The sequence below is a fragment of the Acomys minous genome, assembly GCF_964271855.1.
Source record: "Acomys minous genome assembly, chromosome: 5".
Lineage (NCBI taxonomy): Eukaryota > Metazoa > Chordata > Mammalia > Rodentia > Muridae > Acomys > Acomys minous.
This window is the reverse complement of record NC_140494.1, coordinates 51,380,929-51,396,059: the sequence shown is the minus strand read 5'-3', so window position 1 is coordinate 51,396,059 and position 15,131 is coordinate 51,380,929. Positions and strand designations below refer to the sequence as shown.

At 35.3% G+C, this 15,131-nt stretch overlaps 1 long non-coding RNA gene across 1 annotated transcript in view; it reads right to left on the bottom strand.

Moving 5' to 3' along the window:
* LOC311597243 overlaps positions 1-12,408 on the bottom strand; it is a 37,811-nt gene extending 25,403 nt beyond the window's left edge. The window contains exons 1-2 of the long non-coding RNA XR_014779147.1: positions 12,349-12,408; positions 11,175-11,286 (exon numbers count right to left, since the gene is read on the bottom strand). This is a non-coding gene — a long non-coding RNA (uncharacterized lncRNA). The remainder of the gene's footprint in view (positions 1-11,174; positions 11,287-12,348) is intronic.
* Between the last annotated feature and the right edge of the window lie 2,723 nt (positions 12,409-15,131).

Here is a 15,131-nt window from a genome sequence, read left to right as displayed (position 1 = left end):
TTGTCCTTGGCTGGTACCATAGTTTGAGCAGAACCCCTGGGACCAGATCCACCAGTCATAATGTTCTAATAGGTTTCTAGGACCCTCTGGATCCTCTTTTTGCCCATTCTCCCATGATTCTCTCATCTAGACTGCCAATAGAATGTCCTCCCCTCTGTCCCAGTTTCCTGGTAAGTGAAGACTTCCATGGGACATGCCCTTTGGGCTAGTGTCCAGACATAAGTGAGTATATACCATTTGACTCTTTCTGCTTCTTGGTGAACTCACTCATTATGATCATTTCTAGTTCAATCCATTTGTACACAAATTTAGGGAATTCCTTGTTTTTTAAAAGCTGAGTAGTAATCCATAGTGTATATGTACCACAGTTTCTTTCTTAATATTTTTTACAGTTTTTCTATTTTTTAATTTTATTTTATTAATTTATTCATATTACATCTTAATTCTTATCCCATCCCTTGTATCCTCCCATTCCTCCCTCCCTCCCATTTTTCTTACTCCCCTCCCCTATGACTATGAATGAGGGGGACTTCTTCTCCCTGTATATGTTCATAGGGTATCAAGTCTCTTCTTGGTAACCTGCTGTCCTTCCTCTGAGTGCCACCAGGTCTCCCCATACAGGGACATACCACAGTTTCTTTATTCATTCTTTTATTGAGGGACACTTAGACTGTTTCCATGTTCTGGCTATTATGAATAAGGCTGCTATGAACATGGTAGAGCAGATGTTCTTATTGTGTGCTGAAGCATCTTCTGGGTATATTCCAAGGGTCCTGAGGAAGCCTTATTCCTAGTTTTCTGAGAAAATGGCAGATAGATTTCCAAAGTGACTGTACTAGTTTGCACTCCTACTAGCATTCTTTCTCTACATCCTCGCCAGCATGTGGTGTCACTTGAATTTTTTATCTTAGCCATTCTGATGGCTGTAAGATAGGCTCTCAGAGTTGTTTTGATTTACATTTCCCTTATGACTAAGGAGGTTGAGCATTTCTTTAAGTGTTTCTCAGCCATTGATATTCCTCTGTTGAGAATTCCCTGTTTAGTTCTGACCCCATTTCTCATTTGGGTTATTTGGTTTGGTGGTGTTTAATTTCTTGTTTTCTTTATATATTTTGGATATTAGACCTTTGTCAGATGCAGAGTTTGTGAAGATCTTTTCCCTGTCTGTAGGCTGTTGTTTTGTTCTGTTGACAATGTCTCATGCCTTACAAAAGATTCTCAGGCTCATGAGGTCCCATTTATTAATTGTTGAAGTTAAGGCCTGGGCTGTTGGTGTTCTGTCCAGAAAGTTATCTCCTGTGCCAGTGTGATCCAGGCTCTTCCCCACTTTTTCTTCTAACTGATTTAGTGTCTTTGGTTTTATCTTGAGGTCTTTGATCTGCTTGGACTTGAGTTTTGTGCATGATGACAAATATGGGTCTAACTGCATTATTTTACACATAGATATCCAGTTAGACTCACACCATTTGTTAAAGATGCTATTCATTTTCCATTGAATAGATTTGGCTTCTCTGTCAAAAATCAAGTGACCATATGTGTGTGGATTCATATCTGGGTCTTCGATTCGATTCCACTGAACAACCAGCCTATTGCTGGGCCAGTACCATGCTGTTTTAATTACTGCAGCTTTATAGTATAGCTTGAGATCAGGTATGGAGATTCCTCCGGAGGATCTTTTATTGTAAAAGATTGTTTAAGCTATTCTATGTTTTTTTGTTTTTCCATATGAAGTTGAGAATTGAACTTTCAAAGTCTTTAAAAATTGTGTAGGTATTTTAATAGGGATTGCACTGAATCTCTAAATTGCTTTTGGTGAGATGGTCATTTTTGCTATGTTAATTCTCCCAATCCATGAGCAAGGAAGATCATTCCATCTTCTCATGTCATCTTCAAATCTTTCTTCAGAGTTTTGAAATTTTTTTCAAACAAGTCTTTCACTTGCTTGGTTAGAGTAACTCCTAAATAATTTATATTGCTTGTGGCTAACGTGAAGGATGTAGTTTTCCTAATTTCTTCCTCTGAATGATTGTCATTTGTATATAGAAAGGCCACTGACTTTTTTGAGTTAATTTTGTATCTAGCCAATTTGCAAAGGTGTTTATCAGATGTAGTAGATCTCTGGTGGAATTTTGAGGGTCACTTATGTACACTATCATGTCATCTGCAAATAGGGATAATTTGACTTCCTCCTTTCCCATTTGGATACCCTTGATCTCCTTTTGTTTTCTCAGTACTATATTGAAGAGATATGGAGAGAGTGGACAGCCTTGCCTTGTTCCCGATTCTAGAGGAATTTCCTTGAGTATCTCACCATTTAATTTGATTTTGGCTATTGGCTTGCTGCATGTAGCCTTAATTATGTTGAGGTATGTGCCTTGTATCACTGATCTCTCCAAAACTTTAAACATGAATGGGCCGGGACTGCATACCAAATTCAGCTAGAGTGTCTGGGCCCAAACTGCCCGTCAAGTCCAACTAGGGACTCTGGGCCCGAACTGCACACTGAGCTCAGCTAGAGTCTCAGGAGCCGAACCACGCACTGAGTCCTGTTTAGGTCTCAGGACATGAGCCACGTGCCAAGTTGAGCTTGGATCATGGGGCCCATTTTTTGCACAAAGTCCCCTCTCCCGCCTCAGTTCCCCAATAACCTCTGCTGGAGAGTTTCCAGCTGCAAACCTCAGCCGCTGCCACAGCTATGCTGGTCCGAGAAAATGTGTGCTCCTTCCGTGTGCAGGGATACGCAGGTTTTCTGTATTTTGGTCCTTTCGAACTGTGGAATACTCCCCCTGTAGTGGGGTGCGGACCTTGGTGTTCCTGGTTCAGTATTCCATGCAATTCCCTTAATCATTTACTGGAGCTTCTAAACACGGTCCATCCTACTTGCCGCCACCTTGGATCCCCTAAAATGTCATTCTTAATAGTGATTATATACTAAGTTGACAAGCAAAGAAAAGGTAGAGTTGTAAAGGTAAAATTATTTGAAATCTTTCTTTCTGATTGTGAACAGTGTTCACTTTTTCAAAGTTCACGTGTTTGCCTTGCTATCAGCATTGGTCATCACTATTATTATTTGCACTAACTCAGAGAGTTAAGAAGACAACTTAGAAAAGATCACCTGGATTTTCATGCTGGAATCATCCTTGTGACACTTCTCGGCCCAAAGTTTGTGTCTTCTGAGTCTGCCCCATAATCATTTTCCTTAGTAGCATCAAAGACAACATTTTTCACTAGAGTAATTTCTGGTCAATGCTTTTTAAGCTAAAATATAATTTAAATTTTTAAATAAGAACAACATTTGAAGGCATAAGCAAATTCACCAGTATGGGGATTTTTGGCACTTTAAATTACTCAGAGATGTCAGTTATTTCTTGGGTTATGTCATATGGGACTGAGCAATTCTGTCCTGATAGGTAATAGACTTCTAACTTTGAATATAATTACTGTTTTTTTAACTAATTCAGAATGTCAGCATTGCATATTATGCAAACACTACACTAATATAGAGGATTAAATTTACATGCTTAAAATTAAATTAAAAAGTTAATTAGAAAAAAGTCAAAGTAGTCTAAATTTAATTAAAATATTTAAAGGAAGTACAATCTACTTAAATGTAAATCTGAATAATAATAGTATTTAAAAACATAAAAAATAAGCATAAATATAAAATTTTAAATTATATATAAAGTAATTACTTTTATTTATGATAAACATACACATCTCATTTTATTGTAGCATATTAATATTTTAACAGTTATATAAATATCAATTAAATAATCTAAAAGCATAATTTTGATGTCAAGTAATAAAAATATTATATAGTCTACAGACTGTTGCCAAATATCTAAGTATTTCCAAGAAATGAGAGAGATTCCTTGAGGATGTGTGAGCTTTGTACAAACTGACTGGTACTACTGCAAGACTCATTGTTGTGCTATTGGTGTTTTCTTCTCTCTAGTAACTGTACATGTCTAGGTGAATTCTTCTAAGATATGTTTGAAGGCAAACACAAAGGAAGAAAAATGTTCTTCTGAGTACCGAGAAATTCGCAGTTAGTATTAGTCCCAGTTCAGCTATAAACTAATTACTGAATTACTAATATAACAATATCATATGTTAATGAAATTTCTAAGATATTACTCATACCAGAAACATACCTCACTATGCTTCATAATGAAATGCATATTATTCTACAACGCCATAATTGTATTAATAAATTAAATTTCTTTTCTGTTTATTTATAGAAATGATCTAAAATTTACTGGCACATAAGGAATTTATTTACTCTGATTTTAGAGAAAACACTGTATTATAGTTATGTACAGGAGAATAAAATCCTGTCTGGGGTAAAACTGTCATTAAATAAAGGGATTTTTCCCTTAGTATCATCTGGCGTTTAAAAAGATAAAAATTAAAATTATTCTATTTTACCAGACTGGTCTACAAAGTGAGTCCAGGACAGCCAAAGCTACACAGAGAAATCCTGTCTCAGAAAAAAAAATTGTTCAATTCTGATTTCCAAGTATATAATTAATATTATAATTTAATTTGAAAAAGTATATTTTTTCTTAGCTTACTAATCTTAAGATGTTCCATATATTTCTTACAATACTTTTAGTTAGAGATTAAATGTTGGGGTTTTGTGTCCGAGTTTTTGTTTTTCATAACTCAGCAACATCTTTGTAAAGTCTAATGGCAAGTATTTGAGAAGGATCAAATTGTGGCATTCAACACTATTCTCTGATTTCTGTGTGATTAATTTTCTCTAACTTTACTTTGTAGCTACATAATCAGAACTTTCATACACATTCATTGTTAGTTAAATTATAATAAAACTCTATTTGGGAACTTATATGTAAATGTCTCAAAAATCACTGTCTGGATGTTCCCTAGCTAGTGTAGGGGGAAAAAGTTAATCCTATTCCACATAAAAATGCTTCTGCCTCTCGTAAGAATTCTCTGTTTATCTCTGTTCCCCATTTTTAATGGGGTGATTTGGTTTGGTGGTGTTTAATTTATTGAGTTCTTTATATGATTTGGATATTAGCTCTTTGTCAAATGTAGGGTCGGTGAAGATCTTCTCACAACCTGTAGGCTGTCGCTTTGTTCTAATGACAGTGTCCTTTGCTTTACAGAAGCTTTTAAGTTTCATGAAGTCCCATTTGTTAATTGTTGGCCTTAGATCCTGAGCTGTTGGTGTTATGTTCAGGAAGCTCTCTCCTGTCCCAGTGAGTTCAAGGCTCTTTCGTGCTTTTTCTTCTAACACATTTAGTGTCTGGCCTTTAACCCACTTGGACTTTATTTTTGTGCAGGGTGATAAATAGGGATCTATTTGCATTTTTCTACATGTAGACATCCAGTTAGACCAGCACCATTCCCTGAAGGTGCTGTCTTTTTCCATTGCATGGTTTTGGGTTTTTTGTTGAAAATCAAGTATCCATAGGTATGTGGGTATATTCCTGGGTCTTTTGATTTAATTCCATGGATGGACCAGCCTATTTCTATGCCAATATCCTGTTGTTTTTACTATTGTTGCTCTATAGTAAAGCTTGAGATCCTAGATGGATATTTTTCCATATGGATAGTTTTAGCTATTCTGGGTTCTTTGTTTTTCCATATGAAGTTGAGAATTGATATTTCAAGGTCTGTAAAGAATTTTGTAGGGATTTTGATGGGAATTGCATTGACTCTGTAAATTGCTTTCAGTAAGATGTCAATCTTTACTATGTTCATTTTCCGGATCCAGGAGCACGGGAGATCTTTCCATCTTCTGATATCTCCTTCAATTTCTTTCTTCCGAGACTCGAAGTTTTTTTCATAAAAAAAAAAATTCACATGCTTGGATAGAGTTACCCAAAAATACTTTATATTACTTGTAAAGGGTGTATTTTTCCTAGTTTCTTTCGCATCTCATTTGTCATTTGTATTTTTAGTTGATTTTGTATCCAGCCACTTTGCTGAAGGTGTTTATCAGCTGTAGTAATTATATTGAATTGCTGAGAAACATTTAAAGAAATGCTCAATGTCCATAGTTATCAGTGAAATGCAAATCACCTGACTCTGAGATTCCATCTTATACCTATAAGAATGGCTAAGATCAAAAACTCAATTGACAACACATGCTAGAGAGGATGTAGAGAAAGGGGAACACTCTTCCATTGCTTGTTGGAGTGAAAACTTGAACAACTAATTTGGAAATCAACTTGGTACTTTCTCCATAATTGGGAGTACTACTACCTCAAGCAAGACTCAGCTATATCACTCCTATGAATATACTCAAATGATGCTCCAAGATACAACACGGACATTTGCTCAACTATGTTCAGAGTAGCTTTATTCATAGTAGCCAGAATCTGGAAACAACTTAGATGGCCCTAAACCAAAGAATGAATAAAATAGCTATACTACATTTACACAATGAAATACTATTCAGTTATCAAAAACAAGGAAATTTTGAAATGTGTGGCCAAATTAATGGAACTAAAGACAATCATCCTGATTGTGGTGTCCCAGAACCAGAAAGGCACAATGATATATAATCACTTATAAATGATGTACTCTTAGAGACTCCACCTAGCAGGGGATTGCAACAGATGCTGGAACTTGCAGCAGAAATCTTGGCTCTACTTTGCAAGTTGTATGGAAGAGTTGGGCGATGGAAGGACAGAGTGCATGGCTGTCAGGAGCTCTTCAAGGAGACTATTAAGCCTGGTGGATCTAGACCCGGGGGGCCTGCACAAACTAATTCACCAACCAAGGAGATTGAAAGCAGAACACTTAGACCCCCTGTTCAGATATAGCTGATGGGCAGCTGATTATCCACGTGGGGAAGGTGGTGGGAGGAGAGCAGGCATCCAGCATGAATTCTGGTGCCTGAGATTTGATCCCTGCCCCTTGGCAGAGATACACAGAGAACACAGAGAAATGGGACAAAGGCTATCTAGATAAAACCTGATAAGCTAAGTTTTGATGGTGGGGGAGGAGGATCCCATCTGTGTAAGGTCTAAGAGAGGGGAAGAGTGTGGACAAAGAAAGAAGAGTAGTAACAGGAAGATAAGAATGAAGGTATTATAATAGGATGTAATGTAAATAAATTTTAATTTAAAAATTGAAAAACAAATACTTATCCCCACTTTCTGTCTTTGTCCATATTGATTAGTGCATCTCTCAACCCAAACCAAGGAAGCTTGTTTTTAATGTAAGTATCAACTAACAGTGAGCTCAACACTTGGTCAATATACAGAAAATAAATCACTATAGAGAGTTCAACTCTAAGTGGGACATTGTCTCAAAAGCTATCCTCTAAAGGCTTAGACATAGTGAGAAAGAAGGGACAGATTGATGGAAAGAGCCAGAGTCCAAGGATGATGGCAAGGAAACAGATCTAGCCAGGGGCGTTGCACACAGAATGCATAGCTAGCTGCATTGACTATATGCACAAGACCTGCACAAGAGCAAGCCAACTAAAATACCAGTATAGACGGAGAAAAGGTTCATAATGTTCCATCCTTACCTGAGGAGCAATATGCAAGTGATTGCTGCAAATGGAGGAAGAGACAGTTTTCTAAAAGTAACATTAACCTGAGAGGTAGATGATATTGCACTCATATACATACAGACAACAATAAGAGTGCATGAATTTAGCCCCCAGAAAGTGATGGCAAGGATAGAAGAAAACTTGCAAGGGAGTGAATAGGACTGGATTTGACTAAAACACATTATATTCATGTATTAAATTATCAAGAAATTAAAAATGATCTTAAGCAGTTAGGACTTTACAAATAACTGGATTATTAGATGCCCATTTATTCATGTATATGCTGTTACATTGTTAGCAGTGTACTCAATACTGTTATTATAATATCTAAGGTACTTCTAACATGGAAGTATATATGTTGTAAATAAAAGGTAAGTAGAAGGTAAATAGAAGCCATTTTTTATTGATAAATGCTTTCTATATTCATTCACAAAAATATCGTATGGAAACAAATGTTTATATGATCAAGATCAGTTCCTGAGATTAAAGATAAATCCATGTCTGATGGATGGAATATTGGGTACAGGGAAAAATGAACTAGTGACCCCAGCTATTTTGTTTTGATTTACTGTGACCTTGATAGCTATGAGCCAGTTCCTGCACATAAAACAGAATTATGGTGACTTTCTGGGCTGTTACATACTGAACAAAGGTTAAGGCACATGGGTCAATGCGTTATAGAAAGATGCTTTTATCATGATAATTTTCTTTAAATACACTACCTAAGTATTATTACTTTCAGTTCAAGTATATGTTTCAATTCCCCAAGGAATATTTTATCCCCTTATCTATCAAAAGTACAAGACCGCACAAAATAATGTCTATAAAGAAGTCAAAACAATATGGAATTTTTAGTTTAGTCTTTATAGTTTACAAAACTAACACACACAAGAAAAAACAAAGTGAACAATGATTTAAAGAGGCCATAGTCTTTATTTTTCATCTACAGTGTGGAAAGCTAGCTACAGGGTTTTGTTTTTTTGGGGGGGTTGTTGTTGTTGTTGTTGTTGTTTTGTTTTGTTTTGTTTTTATTCCCATTCCTTCCCAGGAAATCATGCACAAGGCTCTCTCTCACATCTAATGTGATAGTGAATGAAGGTAACAATAATAATGAAGGCCTTTGGGAGACCACTAGCTCAAGATTTAAAGGCCAAGAAATCTTTGTTTTTATTTGTTTGTCTGTCTATTTCAGGTTTTGTTTGTTTGCTTATGTTTAATTTTCAAAAATATGCCCATCATTAGGAACTATAGAGAATTACATGAAAATTGTATTCAGAGTTACATTCTTTTAACAAAATCATATCTAAGCTCACTCAATATTATCACAATAAAAGTTTCATTATTCTGAAGGGTTAAATGTTAATAACAATTTAAAAATAGTTTGTTTTCAATAAAATTTTAGCCCAATTTGAACAAAGCTCCATATGCATGCCTTGAGGAAGAACTGTAGGCTCTAAAATAAAAGTTTTAAAAATATTGTTTCAATTTTCTACATTACATGGCAAGATTCTCTTATATACTGATCACCATCTAACAGTATTTTATATTTTTCTCTTATTCAAATTTTCATTACTTGTCAAATTATAAATGTAAAAGTGCAAAAAATTAAGCCCACAATGTCAGTTGAGAAATGAAATAGAGTATATAAAATGATAGAGTAACATAAAGGTTGTTTTTCTACCTTAAAATATGTAAGCTTTGTTACTCGTGATTGAATCAAGAAAATAGCTACTTCAAAATCTGAATCTTAAAGGCAAAAACCTGCAGAGTGCTTTTAAAATGTGTTGCTTTTTTAAAAAAATAAATTGAGCTCTTTGGAATGTTAAGCATTTGTTTCAATAAATCAGCTATATAGTCTTTATCCTCCTCACTGTTCAACAATGAGTTTTATCTCCCTGTAAAGTGCCAACCATATATCTAAAAAAATGGTGAGGGTTTGAGCATACAGATTTGGCCATGCTATGCACACATTTGCTAAGGATTTTTCAGCCTTGAAAAAGCAAACTTGTACCCACTTATGAACCCTAAGTTGCTTAAACTACACGGTTTACATGTTTCTGTCACTCCTTGTAAGTTCTATGCCCAAACAATGTAGAGATAGAGTTCTGTTGTTATTGAAAAGCCATAAACATTTCTCTGTTGTCATAGGCTGCACTTATCAACTAGAGTGAAGGTGATATTTGTAATATATTTGAACCTACTGGTTTGTTTACTACCCTAAAGTAACTGAAGCATTGAGTCAAGATAATTCTTTCTGTCTCTTTCTTCTGATACTTCCATTTTGGGATAAATATAAAAATGAAAAATGAGAAGTACAGCAGTTCTCTTAAGGTCATTAACAGTACCTTTTATATGACCATTATGCAATGTTGCCAAGAACATCCATAGAATTTTGGCATCATGGAAGACTTCATTATCATATTCTATGCCATCAATACCACTCAGATAGCTCTTCAAGGGAACAATGATATGATGGGCTTGGGCCTTCTCTGAATATTATCCACATGCTCATTGATACTGCCACATCTGGGGAAAGTTCACCACAAAACTGAAAATATGTTCACAAGAATAAAGCCACATGCCTATTTCAGTAAAATATCTAAGCTGGGGCTGGAGAGATGACTCAGCCATTAAAAGTTAGGCTCAGAACCAAAAGTACAAAATAATTAATCTGGACAGAGCTATAAAATGTGATAGTGTTGAAGGAAGAATAAAATACTCCTACCTCTCTAAAGGCATTCTGGTCCACATCTAGTCACATTTTGTCTTTTATGAGTGACATCATTCTTCCACACTTAATGTGGAGGCTAGCATTATCGTAAACATCCACATTGCCAATCTTATTTTTAATATAACAATGAGATTATAAGGATCAGTAGGATCCTTGATGATCCTCCTGAGCTCTAGACAACATTGTCTCTTAGATCACTCATCCAAGAAATAATGTAAGAAGATAGAACTATGGCTTTTGGGAAATTAGTTCCCAGGGTCATCATCCCAAAACATCGAGGATCTTTTAGCAGGTTTCATTCCAAACACCCCAAAAGATAACTTAGAGAAATCATCTTTATCCATTAGTTAGGGTTTTCTGGAGGAACAGTTTCAGTAGAATGATTATTATAAGGGTATTTATTAGATTGTTTGTTGGACACTTCCTGGGCAGTCCAACAATGGCTTTCTGCTCACTGAAGAGCCTGGGCACCAGTTAGTTGCTCTGTCTATGGGTAAGGATGCCTCAGAAATCTCAGTCTCATCAGAAGACCTGGAGGATTTCAAAAGATAATCATATTTCAGTCCTATTGTAAACATCAAGAAACTAGGACCTGGCATAAGCAGAGGGGTTTAGCAGTAGGGGCAACAGCAATAATCATGGCAGAAATAGAACAGGCAAACTTGACAGCAAGATGTCAATAAAATAAGATTAAAAGGAACAAAAGAAAGGAAGGAAGGAAGAAGGGAAGGAAGAAATAAAGAAAGAAAGAAGAGAAAAAGAAAGAAAGAAAGAAAGAAAGAAAGAAAAAGAAATAAGAGAAAGAAGGAAAACACAACCTTACCCTAGAAATCAAATTTATCTGGATGGCACTAGAAGTTACCACCTGTATTTAAAGTGGACTTTACTGCTTCAAATAACTTAACTTACTAATCTCACAGATGCTCCCAGTGGCTATTTTCTTAGTTGACTGACAAAAAAGATCACCCAATATAGTCATGTCCACCATGTCCTCTTCTTCATCATCATCCGTGGGAAAACACTAGGACAGTAGATTAGAAGAAGGAAAATAAGAACTATAAATAAAAAATAAAAATAGTCTCTTCATCCAAACATGCCATGAAAACCATTTTATGTTCTTTTCAATATCATGAATGCAAGGCATACACACCTTACTAGACTTGTGTTTTGCTAATAGAGGTTGGGAAAGGATAGTATGGAAGGAGCACTACAGTAAAATACAGATATTATATATGGGCAGGAGAAAACCGAAGTGAATTTTCAACTCATGTCTATCACAGGCTAAATATAATATGTTGTTTCTAAAAGTATATTACACATTCACAGATAATAAGAAATCAGTGTCTATGGATATTATTTATGGTATATTGGCTTATTCAGTATGCAGGACTAAGTAAAGTACAATCATTATTCTCTACAATAAAGATCTAATTACTGCAGTACAAAATTTCAGTTTGAAATGCTGTATACAAGTTTGGGGGAGAATAGAATATTATGCATTCATTTTCCCAAAAGGAAAAAAAATTGCTAGTTTCACCTAACTTTTCAGTTCATTAAGAAATACAGTTTGTTTTTAAAACAAGATAGTTGGAGCAAAGTATAAGACTTGCATCCTTTCTAATCAGATTGAAGCTTTAGAATTTATTCACAGCCTTATTCTTTCCACATTGGATTTTTTCCAGCCACAGCAGTATATGCAATCTGAGCTTCTAATTTCTACTAAAATATGCAATGCAATCATCAATACCAAGATAAAAATATATCAGTTGGCAGGGCTAAAGATGGATCAGAGTTTGAGGGCACTGACTGCTCCTCCAGAGGTCCTGAGTTCAATTCCCAGCAACCACATGGTGGCTCCCAATCATCTATAATGTGAACTGATGCCTTCTTCTGGCCTGCAGACAGAGAACTGTATATGTCATAATAAATAAATAAATATTTTTAAAAATATATATCAGTTGGAAATAATATTAAATAGTATTAACATTTGGTAGTTGAAAATATTGCAAGATATAGTAGCATTCAGACTAAAATAATTACTCATACCCATACCACATGGGGAAAAGGAGGAGAGAAAGCTTACTTCTCAGTTACTGAAGACTATCAACAACGTAGTTCTTTTCCAAGATGATAGTATGATCCTAGGAAAAAATATAACATTAACTGGTCAAATTACAACATATAGAGCCTATTCAAGTGCATACTAATAAAGGGTAAATTGAAGAGAGAGAATAAAGGAACATTTCAATACCAGAGGAACAAACATTAGGCCTTAATTTTGTGTATTGACTATACACTTTAAGCTTTTTCATTCCACTATGTTATTGCCATTCTTTTAAACTTTGGGGTTTATGATGAGATGAGATGAGGAATGTACATGACTCAAAAGAATGAGGAAATATATTCAGCATTAACACTAGCGGTAAATCATGTATTAAATATCAGTGAGTGTTAGTAGTCATTGAAGAACTTGTTAGTTTGAAGATGTAAATTAAAATAAATCTTAAGAAAACATTTTTGATAACTCAGTATACATTATTAGACAAAGAACATTTACACTGATTTCGAATGGTTCAAATTGAGAGATATATAATGCCTTCTAAATTAGTTGCCTTTTTTTCTGAGACAAAATACTTGACAGAAGAAATTCAAAATATTTGCTTTGGTTTATGCTTTCCAAGTGACATGGTCTATCATGAACAGATAGTCACATTCACACATTCTTGTTCATTGAGATAGAAATATGGGGCAAACACCTCTCAAAGTGTGGACTGGGAAGTAGGCATTGTACCAGGAACTGGGGACAGATATAACTTTCAAATGTCCCTCACTTTCAGTTATCTACTTCTATCCATGAGATCCCAGAGCCTAAAATATTTATAGCCTTCAAAGCATTGCCATAAGTCAATGAATGAGGATTCAAAGCATTTTCTATTGGTCTCAAAAGCAGGCAACAGTCAAGGAGAATCCCTGCCCCCACTGTTAGAAGCCTCACAAGAACACCAATCTACACAACTGTAACATCTGTAGAGGGCCTAAGTCAGTCCCTTGCAAGGTTCCATAGTTGGAAGTTCAGGCTCTGTGAGCTCCTACGGGCCCAGGCTGTTTGATTCTATGGGTTTTCTTGTGGTATCTTTGACCAATCTGAGCAACACAACCACAAAATTTGTCTTGTTATAAGATGTGCTAAGGTACAGATAGTACAGAAATTATGGGATTGGACAACCAATAGCTGGTCCAGTTTGAAACCCACTATATATATATATATATATATATATATATATATATATATATATATATATATATACATTTTGTAGACCATGCTGGCTTGAACTCACAGTGATTTGCCTCCCTCTGCTTCCAGAGTGCTGGGATGAAAATCATGTACCAGCACTCCTGTCTATCCACTTTACATTTCTAACTATTCCTCATATAGCCAAGACCTGGGAACAACCTAAATGTCCCTCCATCGAAGAATACATAAAGAAACTGTGGTACATTTACAGTATGGAATACTACTCAGCTATAAAAAATAAAATAAAAAAAGGAAATCTAGAAATTTGTGGACAAATGGAATGAACTAGAAATGAGTTAACCCAGAAGCAGAAAGATTCATATAGTATATACTCACGTATAATTGAACATTAGCCCAAGAGGCATGTCTCATGAAAGTCTTTACTTACCAGGAGATTTGGGATAATTGTGAGGACATCCTATTGGGACTCTAGGTGAGAGAAGTATGGGAGAGGGTCCCTAGACACCTACAAGGAGAATATCATGACAGGCAGATCTGGGTACAGGTGTCCTGCTCAAACTACTGCACCAATCACAGACAATACTTTCAGTAAACATTGAGCCCCTTTTCAAATCTAACTAATGGACGAGACATTCTCCATAGTTTAGTGGAGAGTAGAGACTGACTCTGATACGCACATTGGTGCCCCATATTTGACCACTTCTCCTGGTAGGGAGGCCTAGTGGCACTCAGAGAAAGAATAAGCAGGCTATCAAGATAAGACTTTATAGCCTATGACCATAAAGTGGGAAAGCAGGTCCCCCTAGGTCACAGACATAGGGGAGGGGAATAGGGTGAAAGTGGGAGGGAGGGAGGAATGGGAGGATACAAGGGACGGGATAACAATTGAGATGTAATCTGAATTTAATTAATTAATTAATTAATTAATTAATTAATTTTTAAAAAGGAGATTCTCACTGCTTACAGTAACAAGAATTTCATTCCTACTTCTATTTTTATTATCTATATTTTTTTCTTGACTTGTTTTATTCCCTGCTATTTTAATCTAATTGCTTTTCATGATATATGGGGTAGTACACAGAATGTCTTGCATAAACTCTGAACTCTTACTTTAAACAGAAGTATATTTACTTTTTTTTAGATGAAATTAAATTGCTGGATATGATTTTAAATCCACTGAAATTAATTTCTTCCTGTTTTCGGAAAGCTTTTTTGTTTGTTTGTTTGTTCTTTCGTTTTGTCTATGTAGGCATGATGTCATGGAGGAATTCAGGATTGTAATGATGATTTGACATATTTACAAAGACCTTGTCTAGAAGCCACAGTTCTATATTTTATTTTTTCTACAGTTTTACAGATTTTTTGCATTCCTTTGTTAATTTCTAGTAAGATTCTTTTAATCTTTTACTAATGCATCTCAAAGCAATTTTTTAAAAGTTATTTTAATGAAGATTATAGAGTTGTCCTCTATGGGTGAGTTCTCTCTTCTTCGGACTTACGTCTTCAATTACCAGTCTCTCCAATAGTTTAAAATTCTATTTTATTTAATGTTAAATTCTTAAAATAGTGCCTTTCTCCTTGATTTCTGGCCAAATTCTGCCTCATCTTCG